Source organism: Ambystoma mexicanum, chromosome 2q, assembly GCF_040938575.1.
Source record: "Ambystoma mexicanum isolate Mex_15411 chromosome 2q, UKY_AmexF1_1, whole genome shotgun sequence".
Classification (NCBI taxonomy): domain Eukaryota; kingdom Metazoa; phylum Chordata; class Amphibia; order Caudata; family Ambystomatidae; genus Ambystoma; species Ambystoma mexicanum.
The window spans coordinates 127199635-127218465 of record NC_090924.1 but is presented as its reverse complement, the minus strand read 5'-3'; the positions used below and the strand labels follow the sequence as shown (position 1 = coordinate 127218465).

The window sequence follows — 18831 nt, the reverse complement described above, 5'->3', positions numbered from 1 at the left end:
TGGGCCTTTCCTTTTGCCTGTAAAAACAAAAAGCAGCCCTCCTCCCTCCAGCCCTGAGAGCATGGGCGTGACACTGGAAAAAGCAGCATCTCCCCTTTGGTAAAGATGACCATTGCACAGCTGCTCACTCAGAGCTCGATCGTGCTCGATCAGGCGAGATATATTTAGGTCACCAGCAAAGTCTGTTCTCTTTTCTTGCGTAGGGTGAGCATTCACAGAGCCCAGCTTCGTTGACAAGAGTGCAAAAGGTGTATACTAAAAGCTTTCTGCTTTACTTGAGCGCCATGGCCGTTATTATATTTTGGCTGCTCCAAGCAATCTCTGTCCAGCCGATGCAAATTTCCAGCTCAAATTTTCCCAGCACTCAAAAAGTCCCTCCTCCCGCCAGCTCTGCTTTCAGGAAGTTCAGCAGAAGCAGTCCAACTTCTGTTCCCACTTCAGAGGAAAAGCTTTCTCGGGCCAGAGAAAGCCAGGGAATCACTGTACCGGCAAGTGCATTTCTTACAACTGGTAATCCCTCAGAACACAGAAATGAAGAAGCTGTATATGAAAATGTATTATTTCTTTGGTACACTAACCTATGTAACTAATATGGACCATTTCAGAGGACGGAGCGGACCCAGCTGTGATCCCAGAGACCCAAATACCCAGCAGTAGGGAAAATAAATCCTCTCTGTGCTCTGCAACATTACATACACAAAATGCAAGCGCGTGCATTTTTTTATTGGCCCCATATACAGAATACATGTGAGGATGCTTGCCTTCCCAGTGTATTTCTCAAGCTCTTGAGAGCATATGCTATTTCCATGGGAACGCAAATAAGTTCATACTTTACATTTGTGTGTGACAAAAGGGGAAAAAAACTATTTTGTGTAAAATGCCAGCAGAGAGTGTTTCTGCCCGGTCTCGAACCGGGGACCTTTCGCGTGTGAGGCGAACGTGATAACCACTACACTACAGAAACAGCTGCTTGCTCACCTTTGTAGGGACTGGGAGAACAGGTGCAAAGGGCAGTGCAAGTGGACCTGCTTAAAGACTAATCAAATGCCTTGCGCCTGAAGCTCACACAATCCAGCCTAAAACATACGTCCTATCAAGCATGCGCACATATACAAGTATGCCAGCTGAGGGCCTATGCAGCGTACAGAGGGAAGGACATATTTCCACTTTGAGATCGGACGGCCAAAACTCACAAGCAAATCAAGGAATGTTACTGAGAGCTAACAGAGAACACAAAGTGCTTGTCGCAAGGACATGGCACGCAAAGAGGTTCAGGAAGTGAATTGTTCATCGACTACTGCTTACCGAGAAAACCAGAGAGTCTGTCCAATGAAAATAACATTGAAAAAACAAAAAAAAGGAGCTCAAGTTAACCACCTTGATTGGGCTCGTCCGGGATTTGAACCCGGGACCTCTCGCACCCAAAGCGAGAATCATACCCCTAGACCAACGAGCCACGGTCCTTTGAGCATTTGACGGAATTGTCCTCAGCGTTTGCACCCCCCTTAGGATTCGAGGCCAAGAATGCCTATTCCTGAAGTTTGTTCCTGCCGCTGAAAGCCTTGTCGGTGTATGAGCCAAATGAATGCCCCAGTCGGCACGCTCTGACTGTCTTCACAGGTCTCCTCCTCATCCCGAAGGTTGGTGGCCCATTGACATCAGGGTGGAAGGTGCTTGCGATACACTGTTCCTTCCTTCCTTCCTTCCTTCCTTTATTCCTCTTATGCTGTTTATGTAATAAGAGGGGACGATACACAGAAGAGAGAAAGTGGCCCAACACACTAGACTAGCAGTCTTCTGATCAATCTGCAGCTGGCAAGGTGGGGGAGAGCCTTTATTTTGCACCTGCTGGGATCTGCATTGGCAGAAGCTCTGAGGGCTGGGCCTTTCCTTTTGCCTGTAAAAACAAAAAGCAGCCCTCCTCCCTCCAGCCCTGAGAGCATGGGCGTGACACTGGAAAAAGCAGCATCTCCCCTTTGGTAAAGATGACCATTGCACAGCTGCTCACTCAGAGCTCGATCGTGCTCGATCAGGCGAGATATATTTAGGTCACCAGCAAAGTCTGTTCTCTTTTCTTGCGTAGGGTGAGCATTCACAGAGCCCAGCTTCGTTGACAAGAGTGCAAAAGGTGTATACTAAAAGCTTTCTGCTTTACTTGAGCGCCATGGCCGTTATTATATTTTGGCTGCTCCAAGCAATCTCTGTCCAGCCGATGCAAATTTCCAGCTCAAATTTTCCCAGCACTCAAAAAGTCCCTCCTCCCGCCAGCTCTGCTTTCAGGAAGTTCAGCAGAAGCAGTCCAACTTCTGTTCCCACTTCAGAGGAAAAGCTTTCTCGGGCCAGAGAAAGCCAGGGAATCACTGTACCGGCAAGTGCATTTCTTACAACTGGTAATCCCTCAGAACACAGAAATGAAGAAGCTGTATATGAAAATGTATTATTTCTTTGGTACACTAACCTATGTAACTAATATGGACCATTTCAGAGGACGGAGCGGACCCAACTGTGATCCCAGAGACCCAAATACCCAGCAGTAGGGAAAATAAATCCTCTCTGTGCTCTGCAACATTACATACACAAAATGCAAGCACGTGCATTTTTTTATTGGCCCCATATACAGAATACATGTGAGGATGCTTGCCTTCCCAGTGTATTTCTCAAGCTCTTGAGAGCATATGCTATTTCCATGGGAACGCAAATAAGTTCATACTTTACATTTGTGTGTGACAAAAGGGGAAAAAAACTATTTTGTGTAAAATGCCAGCAGAGAGTGTTTCTGCCCGGTCTCGAACCGGGGACCTTTCGCGTGTGAGGTGAACGTGATAACCACTACACTACAGAAACAGCTGCTTGCTCACCTTTGTAGGGACTGGGAGAACAGGTGCAAAGGGCAGTGCAAGTGGACCTGCTTAAAGACTAATCAAATGCCTTGCGCCTGAAGCTCACACAATCCAGCCTAAAACATACGTCCTATCAAGCATGCGCACATATACAAGTATGCCAGCTGAGGGCCTATGCAGCGTACAGAGGGAAGGACATATTTCCACTTTGAGATCGGACGGCCAAAACTCACAAGCAAATCAAGGAATGTTACTGAGAGCTAACAGAGAACACAAAGTGCTTGTCGCAAGGACATGGCACGCAAAGAGGTTCAGGAAGTGAATTGTTCATCGACTACTGCTTACCGAGAAAACCAGAGAGTCTGTCCAATGAAAATAACATTGAAAAAACAAAAAAAAAGGAGCTCAAGTTAACCACCTTGATTGGGCTCGTCCGGGATTTGAACCCGGGACCTCTCGCACCCAAAGCGAGAATCATACCCCTAGACCAACGAGCCACGGTCCTTTGAGCATTTGACGGAATTGTCCTCAGCGTTTGCACCCCCCTTAGGATTCGAGGCCAAGAATGCCTATTCCTGAAGTTTGTTCCTGCCGCTGAAAGCCTTGTCGGTGTATGAGCCAAATGAATGCCCCAGTCGGCACGCTCTGACTGTCTTCACAGGTCTCCTCCTCATCCCGAAGGTTGGTGGCCCATTGACATCAGGGTGGAAGGTGCTTGCGATACACTGTTCCTTCCTTCCTTCCTTCCTTCCTTTATTCCTCTTATGCTGTTTATGTAATAAGAGGGGACGATACACAGAAGAGAGAAAGTGGCCCAACACACTAGCTAGCAGTCTTCTGATCAATCTGCAGCTGGCAAGGTGGGGGAGAGCCTTTATTTTGCACCTGCTGGGATCTGCATTGGCAGAAGCTCTGAGGGCTGGGCCTTTCCTTTTGCCTGTAAAAACAAAAAGCAGCCCTCCTCCCTCCAGCCCTGAGAGCATGGGCGTGACACTGGAAAAAGCAGCATCTCCCCTTTGGTAAAGATGACCATTGCACAGCTGCTCACTCAGAGCTCGATCGTGCTCGATCAGCGAGATATATTTAGGTCACCAGCAAAGTCTGTTCTCTTTTCTTGCGTAGGGTGAGCATTCACAGAGCCCAGCTTCGTTGACAAGAGTGCAAAAGGTGTATACTAAAAGCTTTCTGCTTTACTTGAGCGCCATGGCCGTTATTATATTTTGGCTGCTCCAAGCAATCTCTGTCCAGCCGATGCAAATTTCCAGCTCAAATTTTCCCAGCACTCAAAAAGTCCCTCCTCCCGCCAGCTCTGCTTTCAGGAAGTTCAGCAGAAGCAGTCCAACTTCTGTTCCCACTTCAGAGGAAAAGCTTTCTCGGGCCAGAGAAAGCCAGGGAATCACTGTACCGGCAAGTGCATTTCTTACAACTGGTAATCCCTCAGAACACAGAAATGAAGAAGCTGTATATGAAAATGTATTATTTCTTTGGTACACTAACCTATGTAACTAATATGGACCATTTCAGAGGACGGAGCGGACCCAACTGTGATCCCAGAGACCCAAATACCCAGCAGTAGGGAAAATAAATCCTCTCTGTGCTCTGCAACATTACATACACAAAATGCAAGCGCGTGCATTTTTTTATTGGCCCCATATACAGAATACATGTGAGGATGCTTGCCTTCCCAGTGTATTTCTCAAGCTCTTGAGAGCATATGCTATTTCCATGAGAACGCAAATAAGTTCATACTTTACATTTGTGTGTGACAAAAGGGGAAAAAAACTATTTTGTGTAAAATGCCAGCAGAGAGTGTTTCTGCCCGGTCTCGAACCGGGGACCTTTCGCGTGTGAGGCGACCGTGATAACCACTACACTACAGAAACAGCTGCTTGCTGACCTTTGTAGGGACTGGGAGAACAGGTGCAAAGGGCAGTGCAAGTGGACCTGCTTAAAGACTAATCAAATGCCTTGCGCCTGAAGCTCACACAATCCAGCCTAAAACATACGTCCTATCAAGCATGCGCACATATACAAGTATGCCAGCTGAGGGCCTATGCAGCGTACAGAGGGAAGGACATATTTCCACTTTGAGATCGGACGGCCAAAACTCACAAGCAAATCAAGGAATGTTACTGAGAGCTAACAGAGAACACAAAGTGCTTGTCGCAAGGACATGGCACGCAAAGAGGTTCAGGAAGTGAATTGTTCATCGACTACTGCTTACCGAGAAAACCAGAGAGTCTGTCCAATGAAAATAACATTGAAAAAACAAAAAAAAGGAGCTCAAGTTAACCACCTTGATTGGGCTCGTCCGGGATTTGAACCCGGGACCTCCCGCACCCAAAGCGAGAATCATACCCCTAGACCAACGAGCCACAGTCCTTTGAGCATTTGACGGAATTGTCCTCAGCGTTTGCACCCCCCTTAGGATTCGAGGCCAAGAATGCCTATTCCAGAAGTTTGTTCCTGCCGCTGAAAGCCTTGACGGTGTATGAGCCAAATGAATGCCCCAGTCGGCACGCTCTGACTGTCTTCACAGGTCTCCTCCTCATCCCGAAGGTTGGTGGCCCATTGACATCAGGGTGGAAGGTGCTTGCGATACACTGTTCCTTCCTTCCTTCCTTCCTTCCTTTATTCCTCTTATGCTGTTTATGTAATAAGAGGGGACGATACACAGAAGAGAGAAAGTGGCCCAACACACTAGACTAGCAGTCTTCTGATCAATCTGCAGCTGGCAAGGTGGGGGAGAGCCTTTATTTTGCACCTGCTGGGATCTGCATTGGCAGAAGCTCTGAGGGCTGGGCCTTTCCTTTTGCCTGTAAAAACAAAAAGCAGCCCTCCTCCCTCCAGCCCTGAGAGCATGGGCGTGACACTGGAAAAAGCAGCATCTCCCCTTTGGTAAAGATGACCATTGCACAGCTGCTCACTCAGAGCTCGATCGTGCTCGATCAGGCGAGATATATTTAGGTCACCAGCAAAGTCTGTTCTCTTTTCTTGCGTAGGGTGAGCATTCACAGAGCCCAGCTTCGTTGACAAGAGTGCAAAAGGTGTATACTAAAAGCTTTCTGCTTTACTTGAGCGCCATGGCCGTTATTATATTTTGGCTGCTCCAAGCAATCTCTGTCCAGCCGATGCAAATTTCCAGCTCAAATTTTCCCAGCACTCAAAAAGTCCCTCCTCCCGCCAGCTCTGCTTTCAGGAAGTTCAGCAGAAGCAGTCCAACTTCTGTTCCCACTTCAGAGGAAAAGCTTTCTCGGGCCAGAGAAAGCCAGGGAATCACTGTACCGGCAAGTGCATTTCTTACAACTGGTAATCCCTCAGAACACAGAAATGAAGAAGCTGTATATGAAAATGTATTATTTCTTTGGTACACTAACCTATGTAACTAATATGGACCATTTCAGAGGACGGAGCGGACCCAACTGTGATCCCAGAGACCCAAATACCCAGCAGTAGGGAAAATAAATCCTCTCTGTGCTCTGCAACATTACATACACAAAATGCAAGCGCGTGCATTTTTTTATTGGCCCCATATACAGAATACATGTGAGGATGCTTGCCTTCCCAGTGTATTTCTCAAGCTCTTGAGAGCATATGCTATTTCCATGGGAACGCAAATAAGTTCATACTTTACATTTGTGTGTGACAAAAGGGGAAAAAAACTATTTTGTGTAAAATGCCAGCAGAGAGTGTTTCTGCCCGGTCTCGAACCGGGGACCTTTCGCGTGTGAGGCGAACGTGATAACCACTACACTACAGAAACAGCTGCTTGCTCACCTTTGTAGGGACTGGGAGAACAGGTGCAAAGGGCAGTGCAAGTGGACCTGCTTAAAGACTAATCAAATGCCTTGCGCCTGAAGCTCACACAATCCAGCCTAAAACATACGTCCTATCAAGCATGCGCACATATACAAGTATGCCAGCTGAGGGCCTATGCAGCGTACAGAGGGAAGGACATATTTCCACTTTGAGATCGGACGGCCAAAACTCACAAGCAAATCAAGGAATGTTACTGAGAGCTAACAGAGAACACAAAGTGCTTGTCGCAAGGACATGGCACGCAAAGAGGTTCAGGAAGTGAATTGTTCATCGACTACTGCTTACCGAGAAAACCAGAGAGTCTGTCCAATGAAAATAACATTGAAAAAACAAAAAAAAGGAGCTCAAGTTAACCACCTTGATTGGGCTCGTCCGGGATTTGAACCCGGGACCTCTCGCACCCAAAGCGAGAATCATACCCCTAGACCAACAAGCCACGGTCCTTTGAGCATTTGACGGAATTGTCCTCAGCGTTTGCACCCCCCTTAGGATTCGAGGCCAAGAATGCCTATTCCTGAAGTTTGTTCCTGCCGCTGAAAGCCTTGTCGGTGTATGAGCCAAATGAATGCCCCAGTCGGCACGCTCTGACTGTCTTCACAGGTCTCCTCCTCATCCCGAAGGTTGGTGGCCCATTGACATCAGGGTGGAAGGTGCTTGCGATACACTGTTCCTTCCTTCCTTCCTTCCTTCCTTTATTCCTCTTATGCTGTTTATGTAATAAGAGGGGACGATACACAGAAGAGAGAAAGTGGCCCAACACACTAGACTAGCAGTCTTCTGATCAATCTGCAGCTGGCAAGGTGGGGGAGAGCCTTTATTTTGCACCTGCTGGGATCTGCATTGGCAGAAGCTCTGAGGGCTGGGCCTTTCCTTTTGCCTGTAAAAACAAAAAGCAGCCCTCCTCCCTCCAGCCCTGAGAGCATGGGCGTGACACTGGAAAAAGCAGCATCTCCCCTTTGGTAAAGATGACCATTGCACAGCTGCTCACTCAGAGCTCGATCGTGCTCGATCAGCGAGATATATTTAGGTCACCAGCAAAGTCTGTTCTCTTTTCTTGCGTAGGGTGAGCATTCACAGAGCCCAGCTTCGTTGACAAGAGTGCAAAAGGTGTATACTAAAAGCTTTCTGCTTTACTTGAGCGCCATGGCCGTTATTATATTTTGGCTGCTCCAAGCAATCTCTGTCCAGCCGATGCAAATTTCCAGCTCAAATTTTCCCAGCACTCAAAAAGTCCCTCCTCCCGCCAGCTCTGCTTTCAGGAAGTTCAGCAGAAGCAGTCCAACTTCTGTTCCCACTTCAGAGGAAAAGCTTTCTCGGGCCAGAGAAAGCCAGGGAATCACTGTACCGGCAAGTGCATTTCTTACAACTGGTAATCCCTCAGAACACAGAAATGAAGAAGCTGTATATGAAAATGTATTATTTCTTTGGTACACTAACCTATGTAACTAATATGGACCATTTCAGAGGACGGAGCGGACCCAACTGTGATCCCAGAGACCCAAATACCCAGCAGTAGGGAAAATAAATCCTCTCTGTGCTCTGCAACATTACATACACAAAATGCAAGCGCGTGCATTTTTTTATTGGCCCCATATACAGAATACATGTGAGGATGCTTGCCTTCCCAGTGTATTTCTCAAGCGCTTGAGAGCATATGCTATTTCCATGGGAACGCAAATAAGTTCATACTTTACATTTGTGTGTGACAAAAGGGGAAAAAAACTATTTTGTGTAAAATGCCAGCAGAGAGTGTTTCTGCCCGGTCTCGAACCGGGGACCTTTCGCGTGTGAGGCGACCGTGATAACCACTACACTACAGAAACAGCTGCTTGCTCACCTTTGTAGGGACTGGGAGAACAGGTGCAAAGGGCAGTGCAAGTGGACCTGCTTAAAGACTAATCAAATGCCTTGCGCCTGAAGCTCACACAATCCAGCCTAAAACATACGTCCTATCAAGCATGCGCACATATACAAGTATGCCAGCTGAGGGCCTATGCAGCGTACAGAGGGAAGGACATATTTCCACTTTGAGATCGGACGGCCAAAACTCACAAGCAAATCAAGGAATGTTACTGAGAGCTAACAGAGAACACAAAGTGCTTGTCGCAAGGACATGGCACGCAAAGAGGTTCAGGAAGTGAATTGTTCATCGACTACTGCTTACCGAGAAAACCAGAGAGTCTGTCCAATGAAAATAACATTGAAAAAACAAAAAAAAGGAGCTCAAGTTAACCACCTTGATTGGGCTCGTTCGGGATTTGAACCCGGGACCTCCCGCACCCAAAGCGAGAATCATACCCCTAGACCAACGAGCCACGGTCCTTTGAGCATTTGACGGAATTGTCCTCAGCGTTTGCACCCCCCTTAGGATTCGAAGCCAAGAATGCCTATTCCTGAAGTTTGTTCCTGCCGCTGAAAGCCTTGTCGGTGTATGAGCCAAATGAATGCCCCAGTCGGCACGCTCTGACTGTCTTCACAGGTCTCCTCCTCATCCCGAAGGTTGGTGGCCCATTGACATCAGGGTGGAAGGTGCTTGCGATACACTGTTCCTTCCTTCCTTCCTTCCTTCCTTTATTCCTCTTATGCTGTTTATGTAATAAGAGGGGACGATACACAGAAGAGAGAAAGTGGCCCAACACACTAGACTAGCAGTCTTCTGATCAATCTGCAGCTGGCAAGGTGGGGGAGAGCCTTTATTTTGCACCTGCTGGGATCTGCATTGGCAGAAGCTCTGAGGGCTGGGCCTTTCCTTTTGCCTGTAAAAACAAAAAGCAGCCCTCCTCCCTCCAGCCCTGAGAGCATGGGCGTGACACTGGAAAAAGCAGCATCTCCCCTTTGGTAAAGATGACCATTGCACAGCTGCTCACTCAGAGCTCGATCGTGCTCGATCAGCGAGATATATTTAGGTCACCAGCAAAGTCTGTTCTCTTTTCTTGCGTAGGGTGAGCATTCACAGAGCCCAGCTTCGTTGACAAGAGTGCAAAAGGTGTATACTAAAAGCTTTCTGCTTTACTTGAGCGCCATGGCCGTTATTATATTTTGGCTGCTCCAAGCAATCTCTGTCCAGCCGATGCAAATTTCCAGCTCAAATTTTCCCAGCACTCAAAAAGTCCCTCCTCCCGCCAGCTCTGCTTTCAGGAAGTTCAGCAGAAGCAGTCCAACTTCTGTTCCCACTTCAGAGGAAAAGCTTTCTCGGGCCAGAGAAAGCCAGGGAATCACTGTACCGGCAAGTGCATTTCTTACAACTGGTAATCCCTCAGAACACAGAAATGAAGAAGCTGTATATGAAAATGTATTATTTCTTTGGTACACTAACCTATGTAACTAATATGGACCATTTCAGAGGACGGAGCGGACCCAACTGTGATCCCAGAGACCCAAATACCCAGCAGTAGGGAAAATAAATCCTCTCTGTGCTCTGCAACATTACATACACAAAATGCAAGCGCGTGCATTTTTTTATTGGCCCCATATACAGAATACATGTGAGGATGCTTGCCTTCCCAGTGTATTTCTCAAGCTCTTGAGAGCATATGCTATTTCCATGAGAACGCAAATAAGTTCATACTTTACATTTGTGTGTGACAAAAGGGGAAAAAAACTATTTTGTGTAAAATGCCAGCAGAGAGTGTTTCTGCCCGGTCTCGAACCGGGGACCTTTCGCGTGTGAGGCGACCGTGATAACCACTACACTACAGAAACAGCTGCTTGCTCACCTTTGTAGGGACTGGGAGAACAGGTGCAAAGGGCAGTGCAAGTGGACCTGCTTAAAGACTAATCAAATGCCTTGCGCCTGAAGCTCACACAATCCAGCCTAAAACATACGTCCTATCAAGCATGCGCACATATACAAGTATGCCAGCTGAGGGCCTATGCAGCGTACAGAGGGAAGGACATATTTCCACTTTGAGATCGGACGGCCAAAACTCACAAGCAAATCAAGGAATGTTACTGAGAGCTAACAGAGAACACAAAGTGCTTGTCGCAAGGACATGGCACGCAAAGAGGTTCAGGAAGTGAATTGTTCATCGACTACTGCTTACCGAGAAAACCAGAGAGTCTGTCCAATGAAAATAACATTGAAAAAACAAAAAAAAGGAGCTCAAGTTAACCACCTTGATTGGGCTCGTCCGGGATTTGAACCCGGGACCTCCCGCACCCAAAGCGAGAATCATACCCCTAGACCAACGAGCCACAGTCCTTTGAGCATTTGACGGAATTGTCCTCAGCGTTTGCACCCCCCTTAGGATTCGAGGCCAAGAATGCCTATTCCAGAAGTTTGTTCCTGCCGCTGAAAGCCTTGACGGTGTATGAGCCAAATGAATGCCCCAGTCGGCACGCTCTGACTGTCTTCACAGGTCTCCTCCTCATCCCGAAGGTTGGTGGCCCATTGACATCAGGGTGGAAGGTGCTTGCGATACACTGTTCCTTCCTTCCTTCCTTCCTTCCTTTATTCCTCTTATGCTGTTTATGTAATAAGAGGGGACGATACACAGAAGAGAGAAAGTGGCCCAACACACTAGACTAGCAGTCTTCTGATCAATCTGCAGCTGGCAAGGTGGGGGAGAGCCTTTATTTTGCACCTGCTGGGATCTGCATTGGCAGAAGCTCTGAGGGCTGGGCCTTTCCTTTTGCCTGTAAAAACAAAAAGCAGCCCTCCTCCCTCCAGCCCTGAGAGCATGGGCGTGACACTGGAAAAAGCAGCATCTCCCCTTTGGTAAAGATGACCATTGCACAGCTGCTCACTCAGAGCTCGATCGTGCTCGATCAGGCGAGATATATTTAGGTCACCAGCAAAGTCTGTTCTCTTTTCTTGCGTAGGGTGAGCATTCACAGAGCCCAGCTTCGTTGACAAGAGTGCAAAAGGTGTATACTAAAAGCTTTCTGCTTTACTTGAGCGCCATGGCCGTTATTATATTTTGGCTGCTCCAAGCAATCTCTGTCCAGCCGATGCAAATTTCCAGCTCAAATTTTCCCAGCACTCAAAAAGTCCCTCCTCCCGCCAGCTCTGCTTTCAGGAAGTTCAGCAGAAGCAGTCCAACTTCTGTTCCCACTTCAGAGGAAAAGCTTTCTCGGGCCAGAGAAAGCCAGGGAATCACTGTACCGGCAAGTGCATTTCTTACAACTGGTAATCCCTCAGAACACAGAAATGAAGAAGCTGTATATGAAAATGTATTATTTCTTTGGTACACTAACCTATGTAACTAATATGGACCATTTCAGAGGACGGAGCGGACCCAACTGTGATCCCAGAGACCCAAATACCCAGCAGTAGGGAAAATAAATCCTCTCTGTGCTCTGCAACATTACATACACAAAATGCAAGCGCGTGCATTTTTTTATTGGCCCCATATACAGAATACATGTGAGGATGCTTGCCTTCCCAGTGTATTTCTCAAGCTCTTGAGAGCATATGCTATTTCCATGGGAACGCAAATAAGTTCATACTTTACATTTGTGTGTGACAAAAGGGGAAAAAAACTATTTTGTGTAAAATGCCAGCAGAGAGTGTTTCTGCCCGGTCTCGAACCGGGGACCTTTCGCGTGTGAGGCGAACGTGATAACCACTACACTACAGAAACAGCTGCTTGCTCACCTTTGTAGGGACTGGGAGAACAGGTGCAAAGGGCAGTGCAAGTGGACCTGCTTAAAGACTAATCAAATGCCTTGCGCCTGAAGCTCACACAATCCAGCCTAAAACATACGTCCTATCAAGCATGCGCACATATACAAGTATGCCAGCTGAGGGCCTATGCAGCGTACAGAGGGAAGGACATATTTCCACTTTGAGATCGGACGGCCAAAACTCACAAGCAAATCAAGGAATGTTACTGAGAGCTAACAGAGAACACAAAGTGCTTGTCGCAAGGACATGGCACGCAAAGAGGTTCAGGAAGTGAATTGTTCATCGACTACTGCTTACCGAGAAAACCAGAGAGTCTGTCCAATGAAAATAACATTGAAAAAACAAAAAAAAGGAGCTCAAGTTAACCACCTTGATTGGGCTCGTCCGGGATTTGAACCCGGGACCTCTCGCACCCAAAGCGAGAATCATACCCCTAGACCAACGAGCCACGGTCCTTTGAGCATTTGACGGAATTGTCCTCAGCGTTTGCACCCCCCTTAGGATTCGAGGCCAAGAATGCCTATTCCTGAAGTTTGTTCCTGCCGCTGAAAGCCTTGTCGGTGTATGAGCCAAATGAATGCCCCAGTCGGCACGCTCTGACTGTCTTCACAGGTCTCCTCCTCATCCCGAAGGTTGGTGGCCCATTGACATCAGGGTGGAAGGTGCTTGCGATACACTGTTCCTTCCTTCCTTCCTTCCTTCCTTTATTCCTCTTATGCTGTTTATGTAATAAGAGGGGACGATACACAGAAGAGAGAAAGTGGCCCAACACACTAGACTAGCAGTCTTCTGATCAATCTGCAGCTGGCAAGGTGGGGGAGAGCCTTTATTTTGCACCTGCTGGGATCTGCATTGGCAGAAGCTCTGAGGGCTGGGCCTTTCCTTTTGCCTGTAAAAACAAAAAGCAGCCCTCCTCCCTCCAGCCCTGAGAGCATGGGCGTGACACTGGAAAAAGCAGCATCTCCCCTTTGGTAAAGATGACCATTGCACAGCTGCTCACTCAGAGCTCGATCGTGCTCGATCAGCGAGATATATTTAGGTCACCAGCAAAGTCTGTTCTCTTTTCTTGCGTAGGGTGAGCATTCACAGAGCCCAGCTTCGTTGACAAGAGTGCAAAAGGTGTATACTAAAAGCTTTCTGCTTTACTTGAGCGCCATGGCCGTTATTATATTTTGGCTGCTCCAAGCAATCTCTGTCCAGCCGATGCAAATTTCCAGCTCAAATTTTCCCAGCACTCAAAAAGTCCCTCCTCCCGCCAGCTCTGCTTTCAGGAAGTTCAGCAGAAGCAGTCCAACTTCTGTTCCCACTTCAGAGGAAAAGCTTTCTCGGGCCAGAGAAAGCCAGGGAATCACTGTACCGGCAAGTGCATTTCTTACAACTGGTAATCCCTCAGAACACAGAAATGAAGAAGCTGTATATGAAAATGTATTATTTCTTTGGTACACTAACCTATGTAACTAATATGGACCATTTCAGAGGACGGAGCGGACCCAACTGTGATCCCAGAGACCCAAATACCCAGCAGTAGGGAAAATAAATCCTCTCTGTGCTCTGCAACATTACATACACAAAATGCAAGCGCGTGCATTTTTTTATTGGCCCCATATACAGAATACATGTGAGGATGCTTGCCTTCCCAGTGTATTTCTCAAGCTCTTGAGAGCATATGCTATTTCCATGAGAACGCAAATAAGTTCATACTTTACATTTGTGTGTGACAAAAGGGGAAAAAAACTATTTTGTGTAAAATGCCAGCAGAGAGTGTTTCTGCCCGGTCTCGAACCGGGGACCTTTCGCGTGTGAGGCGACAGTGATAACCACTACACTACAGAAACAGCTGCTTGCTCACCTTTGTAGGGACTGGGAGAACAGGTGCAAAGGGCAGTGCAAGTGGACCTGCTTAAAGACTAATCAAATGCCTTGCGCCTGAAGCTCACACAATCCAGCCTAAAACATATGTCCTATCAAGCATGCGCACATATACAAGTATGCCAGCTGAGGGCCTATGCAGCGTACAGAGGGAAGGACATATTTCCACTTTGAGATCGGACGGCCAAAACTCACAAGCAAATCAAGGAATGTTACTGAGAGCTAACAGAGAACACAAAGTGCTTGTCGCAAGGACATGGCACGCAAAGAGGTTCAGGAAGTGAATTGTTCATCGACTACTGCTTACCGAGAAAACCAGAGAGTCTGTCCAATGAAAATAACATTGAAAAAACAAAAAAAAGGAGCTCAAGTTAACCACCTTGATTGGGCTCGGGACCTCTCGCACCCAAAGCGAGAATCATACCCCTAGACCAACGAGCCACGGTCCTTTGAGCATTTGACGGAATTGTCCTCAGCGTTTGCACCCCCCTTAGGATTCGAGGCCAAGAATGCCTATTCCTGAAGTTTGTTCCTGCCGCTGAAAGCCTTGTCGGTGTATGAGCCAAATGAATGCCCCAGTCGGCACGCTCTGACTGTCTTCACAGGTCTCCTCCTCATCCCGAAGGTTGGTGGCCCATTGACATCAGGGTGAAAGGTGCTTGCGATACACTGTTCCTTCCTTCCTTCCTTCCTTCCTTTATTCCTCTTATGCTGTTTATGTAATAAGAGGGGACGATACACAGAAGAGAGAAAGTGGCCCAACACACTAGACTAGCAGTCTTCTGATCAATCTGCAGCTGGCAAGGTGGGGGAGAGCCTTTATTTTGCACCTGCTGGGATCTGCATTGGCAGAAGCTCTGAGGGCTGGGCCTTTCCTTTTGCCTGTAAAAACAAAAAGCAGCCCTCCTCCCTCCAGCCCTGAGAGCATGGGCGTGACACTGGAAAAAGCAGCATCTCCCCTTTGGTAAAGATGACCATTGCACAGCTGCTCACTCAGAGCTCGATCGTGCTCGATCAGGCTCGATCAGGCGAGATATATTTAGGTCACCAGCAAAGTCTGTTCTCTTTTCTTGCGTAGGGTGAGCATTCACAGAGCCCAGCTTCGTTGACAAGAGTGCAAAAGGTGTATACTAAAAGCTTTCTGCTTTACTTGAGCGCCATGGCCGTTATTATATTTTGGCTGCTCCAAGCAATCTCTGTCCAGCCGATGCAAATTTCCAGCTCAAATTTTCCCAGCACTCAAAAAGTCCCTCCTCCCGCCAGCTCTGCTTTCAGGAAGTTCAGCAGAAGCAGTCCAACTTCTGTTCCCACTTCAGAGGAAAAGCTTTCTCGGGCCAGAGAAAGCCAGGGAATCACTGTACCGGCAAGTGCATTTCTTACAACTGGTAATCCCTCAGAACACAGAAATGAAGAAGCTGTATATGAAAATGTATTATTTCTTTGGTACACTAACCTATGTAACTAATATGGACCATTTCAGAGGACGGAGCGGACCCAACTGTGATCCCAGAGACCCAAATACCCAGCAGTAGGGAAAATAAATCCTCTCTGTGCTCTGCAACATTACATACACAAAATGCAAGCGCGTGCATTTTTTTATTGGCCCCATATACAGAATACATGTGAGGATGCTTGCCTTCCCAGTGTATTTCTCAAGCTCTTGAGAGCCTATGCTATTTCCATGGGAACGCAAATAAGTTCATACTTTACATTTGTGTGTGACAAAAGGGGAAAAAAACTATTTTGTGTAAAATGCCAGCAGAGAGTGTTTCTGCCCGGTCTCGAACCGGGGACCTTTCGCGTGTGAGGCGAACGTGATAACCACTACACTACAGAAACAGCTGCTTGCTCACCTTTGTAGGGACTGGGAGAACAGGTGCAAAGGGCAGTGCAAGTGGACCTGCTTAAAGACTAATCAAATGCCTTGCGCCTGAAGCTCACACAATCCAGCCTAAAACATACGTCCTATCAAGCATGCGCACATATACAAGTATGCCAGCTGAGGGCCTATGCAGCGTACAGAGGGAAGGACATATTTCCACTTTGAGATCGGACGGCCAAAACTCACAAGCAAATCAAGGAATGTTACTGAGAGCTAACAGAGAACACAAAGTGCTTGTCGCAAGGACATGGCACGCAAAGAGGTTCAGGAAGTGAATTGTTCATCGACTACTGCTTACCGAGAAAACCAGAGAGTCTGTGAAATGAAAATAACATTGAAAAAACAAAAAAAAGGAGCTCAAGTTAACCACCTTGATTGGGCTCGTCCGGGATTTGAACCCGGGACCTCTCGCACCCAAAGCGAGAATGATACCCCTAGACCAACGAGCCACGGTCCTTTGAGCATTTGACGGAATTGTCCTCAGCGTTTGCACCCCCCTTAGGATTCGAGGCCAAGAATGCCTATTCCTGAAGTTTGTTCCTGCCGCTGAAAGCCTTGTCGGTGTATGAGCCAAATGAATGCCCCAGTCGGCACGCTCTGACTGTCTTCACAGGTCTCCTCCTCATCCCGAAGGTTGGTGGCCCATTGACATCAGGGTGGAAGGTGCTTGCGATACACTGTTCCTTCCTTCCTTCCTTCCTTCCTTTATTCCTCTTATGCTGTTTATGTAATAAGAGGGGACGATACACAGAAGAGAGAAAGTGGCCCAACACACTAGACTAGCAGTCTTCTGATCAATCTGCAGCTGGCAAGGTGGGGGAGAGCCTTTATTTTGCACCTGCTGGGATCTGCATTGGCAGAAGCTCTGAGGGCTGGGCCTTTCCTTTTGCCTGTAAAAACAAAAAGCAGCCCTCCTCCCTCCAGCCCTGAGAGCATGGGCGTGACACTGGAAAAAGCAGCATCTCCCCTTTGGTAAAGATGACCATTGCACAGCTGCTCACTCAGAGCTCGATCGTGCTCGATCAGCGAGATATATTTAGGTCACCAGCAAAGTCTGTTCTCTTTTCTTGCGTAGGGTGAGCATTCACAGAGCCCAGCTTCGTTGACAAGAGTGCAAAAGGTGTATACTAAAAGCTTTCTGCTTTACTTGAGCGCCATGGCCGTTATTATATTTTGGCTGCTCCAAGCAATCTCTGTCCAGCCGATGCAAATTTCCAGCTCAAATTTTCCCAGCACTCAAAAAGTCCCTCCTCCCGCCAGCTCTGCTTTCAGGAAGTTCAGCAGAAGCAGTCCAACTTCTGTTCCCACTTCAGAGGAAAAGCTTTCTCGGGCCAGAGAAAGCCAGGGAATCACTGTACCGGCAAGTGCATTTCTTACAACTGGTAATCCCTCAGAACACAGAAATGAAGAAGCTGTATATGAAAATGTATTATTTCTTTGGTACACTAACCTATGTAACTAATATGGACCATTTCAGAGGACGGAGCGGACCCAACTGTGATCCCAGAGACCCAAATACCCAGCAGTAGGGAAAATAAATCCTCTCTGTGCTCTGCAACATTACATACACAAAATGCAAGCGCGTGCATTTTTTTATTGGCCCCATATACAGAATACATGTGAGGATGCTTGCCTTCCCAGTGTATTTCTCAAGCTCTTGAGAGCATATGCTATTTCCATGAGAACGCAAATAAGTTCATACTTTACATTTGTGTGTGACAAAAGGGGAAAAAAACTATTTTGTGTAAAATGCCAGCAGAGAGTGTTTCTGCCCGGTCTCGAACCGGGGACCTTTCGCGTGTGAGGCGACTGTGATAACCACTACACTACAGAAACAGCTGCTTGCTCACCTTTGTAGGGACTGGGAGAACAGGTGCAAAGGGCAGTGCAAGTGGACCTGCTTAAAGACTAATCAAATGCCTTGCGCCTGAAGCTCACACAATCCAGCCTAAAACATACGTCCTATCAAGCATGCGCACATATACAAGTATGCCAGCTGAGGGCCTATGCAGCGTACAGAGGGAAGGACATATTTCCACTTTGAGATCGGACGGCCAAAACTCACAAGCAAATCAAGGAATGTTACTGAGAGCTAACAGAGAACACAAAGTGCTTGTCGCAAGGACATGGCACGCAAAGAGGTTCAGGAAGTGAATTGTTCATCGACTACTGCTTACCGAGAAAACCAGAGAGTCTGTCCAATGAAAATAACATTGAAAAAACAAAAAAAAGGAGCTCAAGTTAACCACCTTGATTGGGCTCGTCCGGGATTTGAACCCGGGACCTCTCGCACCCAAAGCGAGAATCATACCCCTAGACCAACGAGCCACGGTCCTTTGAGCATTTGACGGAATTGTCCTCAGCGTTTGCACCCCCCTTAGGATTCGAGGCCAAGAATGCCTATTCCTGAAGTTTGTTCCTGCCGCTGAAAGCCTTGTCGGTGTATGAGCCAAATGAATGCCCCAGTCGGCACGCTCTGACTGTCTTCACAGGTCTCCTCCTCATCCCGAAGGTTGGTGGCCCATTGACATCAGGGTGGAAGGTGCTTGCGATACACTGTTCCTTCCTTCCTTCCTTCCTTCCTTTATTCCTCTTATGCTGTTTATGTAATAAGAGGGGACGATACACAGAAGAGAGAAAGTGGCCCAACACACTAGACTAGCAGTCTTCTGATCAATCTGCAGCTGGCAAGGTGGGGGAGAGCCTTTATTTTGCACCTGCTGGGATCTGCATTGGCAGAAGCTCTGAGGGCTGGGCCTTTCCTTTTGCCTGTAAAAACAAAAAGCAGCCCTCCT

General features: G+C 47.5%; 12 non-coding genes across 12 annotated transcripts; all 12 read right to left on the bottom strand.

Moving 5' to 3' along the window:
• Window positions 1-891: 891 nt before the first annotated feature.
• Window positions 892-964, bottom strand: TRNAV-CAC (transfer RNA valine (anticodon CAC)). Its single transcript has one exon. It is a non-coding gene; the product is annotated as a tRNA-Val (tRNA).
• Window positions 965-1384: 420 nt separating this feature from the next.
• Window positions 1385-1456, bottom strand: TRNAP-UGG (transfer RNA proline (anticodon UGG)). The gene has a single exon. It is a non-coding gene; the product is annotated as a tRNA-Pro (tRNA).
• Window positions 1457-2771: 1315 nt separating this feature from the next.
• Window positions 2772-2844, bottom strand: TRNAV-CAC (transfer RNA valine (anticodon CAC)). Its single transcript has one exon. It is a non-coding gene; the product is annotated as a tRNA-Val (tRNA).
• A 421-nt stretch (window positions 2845-3265) lies between these two features.
• Window positions 3266-3337, bottom strand: TRNAP-UGG (transfer RNA proline (anticodon UGG)). The gene has a single exon. It is a non-coding gene; the product is annotated as a tRNA-Pro (tRNA).
• Window positions 3338-5143: 1806 nt separating this feature from the next.
• Window positions 5144-5215, bottom strand: TRNAP-UGG (transfer RNA proline (anticodon UGG)). Its single transcript has one exon. It is a non-coding gene; the product is annotated as a tRNA-Pro (tRNA).
• Window positions 5216-6530: 1315 nt separating this feature from the next.
• Window positions 6531-6603, bottom strand: TRNAV-CAC (transfer RNA valine (anticodon CAC)). The gene has a single exon. It is a non-coding gene; the product is annotated as a tRNA-Val (tRNA).
• A 420-nt stretch (window positions 6604-7023) lies between these two features.
• Window positions 7024-7095, bottom strand: TRNAP-UGG (transfer RNA proline (anticodon UGG)). The gene has a single exon. It is a non-coding gene; the product is annotated as a tRNA-Pro (tRNA).
• Window positions 7096-10781: 3686 nt separating this feature from the next.
• TRNAP-UGG (transfer RNA proline (anticodon UGG)) lies at window positions 10782-10853 on the bottom strand. Its single transcript has one exon. It is a non-coding gene; the product is annotated as a tRNA-Pro (tRNA).
• A 1315-nt stretch (window positions 10854-12168) lies between these two features.
• TRNAV-CAC (transfer RNA valine (anticodon CAC)) lies at window positions 12169-12241 on the bottom strand. Its single transcript has one exon. It is a non-coding gene; the product is annotated as a tRNA-Val (tRNA).
• A 420-nt stretch (window positions 12242-12661) lies between these two features.
• TRNAP-UGG (transfer RNA proline (anticodon UGG)) lies at window positions 12662-12733 on the bottom strand. The gene has a single exon. It is a non-coding gene; the product is annotated as a tRNA-Pro (tRNA).
• Window positions 12734-15920: 3187 nt separating this feature from the next.
• TRNAV-CAC (transfer RNA valine (anticodon CAC)) lies at window positions 15921-15993 on the bottom strand. The gene has a single exon. It is a non-coding gene; the product is annotated as a tRNA-Val (tRNA).
• A 2299-nt stretch (window positions 15994-18292) lies between these two features.
• TRNAP-UGG (transfer RNA proline (anticodon UGG)) lies at window positions 18293-18364 on the bottom strand. The gene has a single exon. It is a non-coding gene; the product is annotated as a tRNA-Pro (tRNA).
• Window positions 18365-18831: the final 467 nt, after the last annotated feature.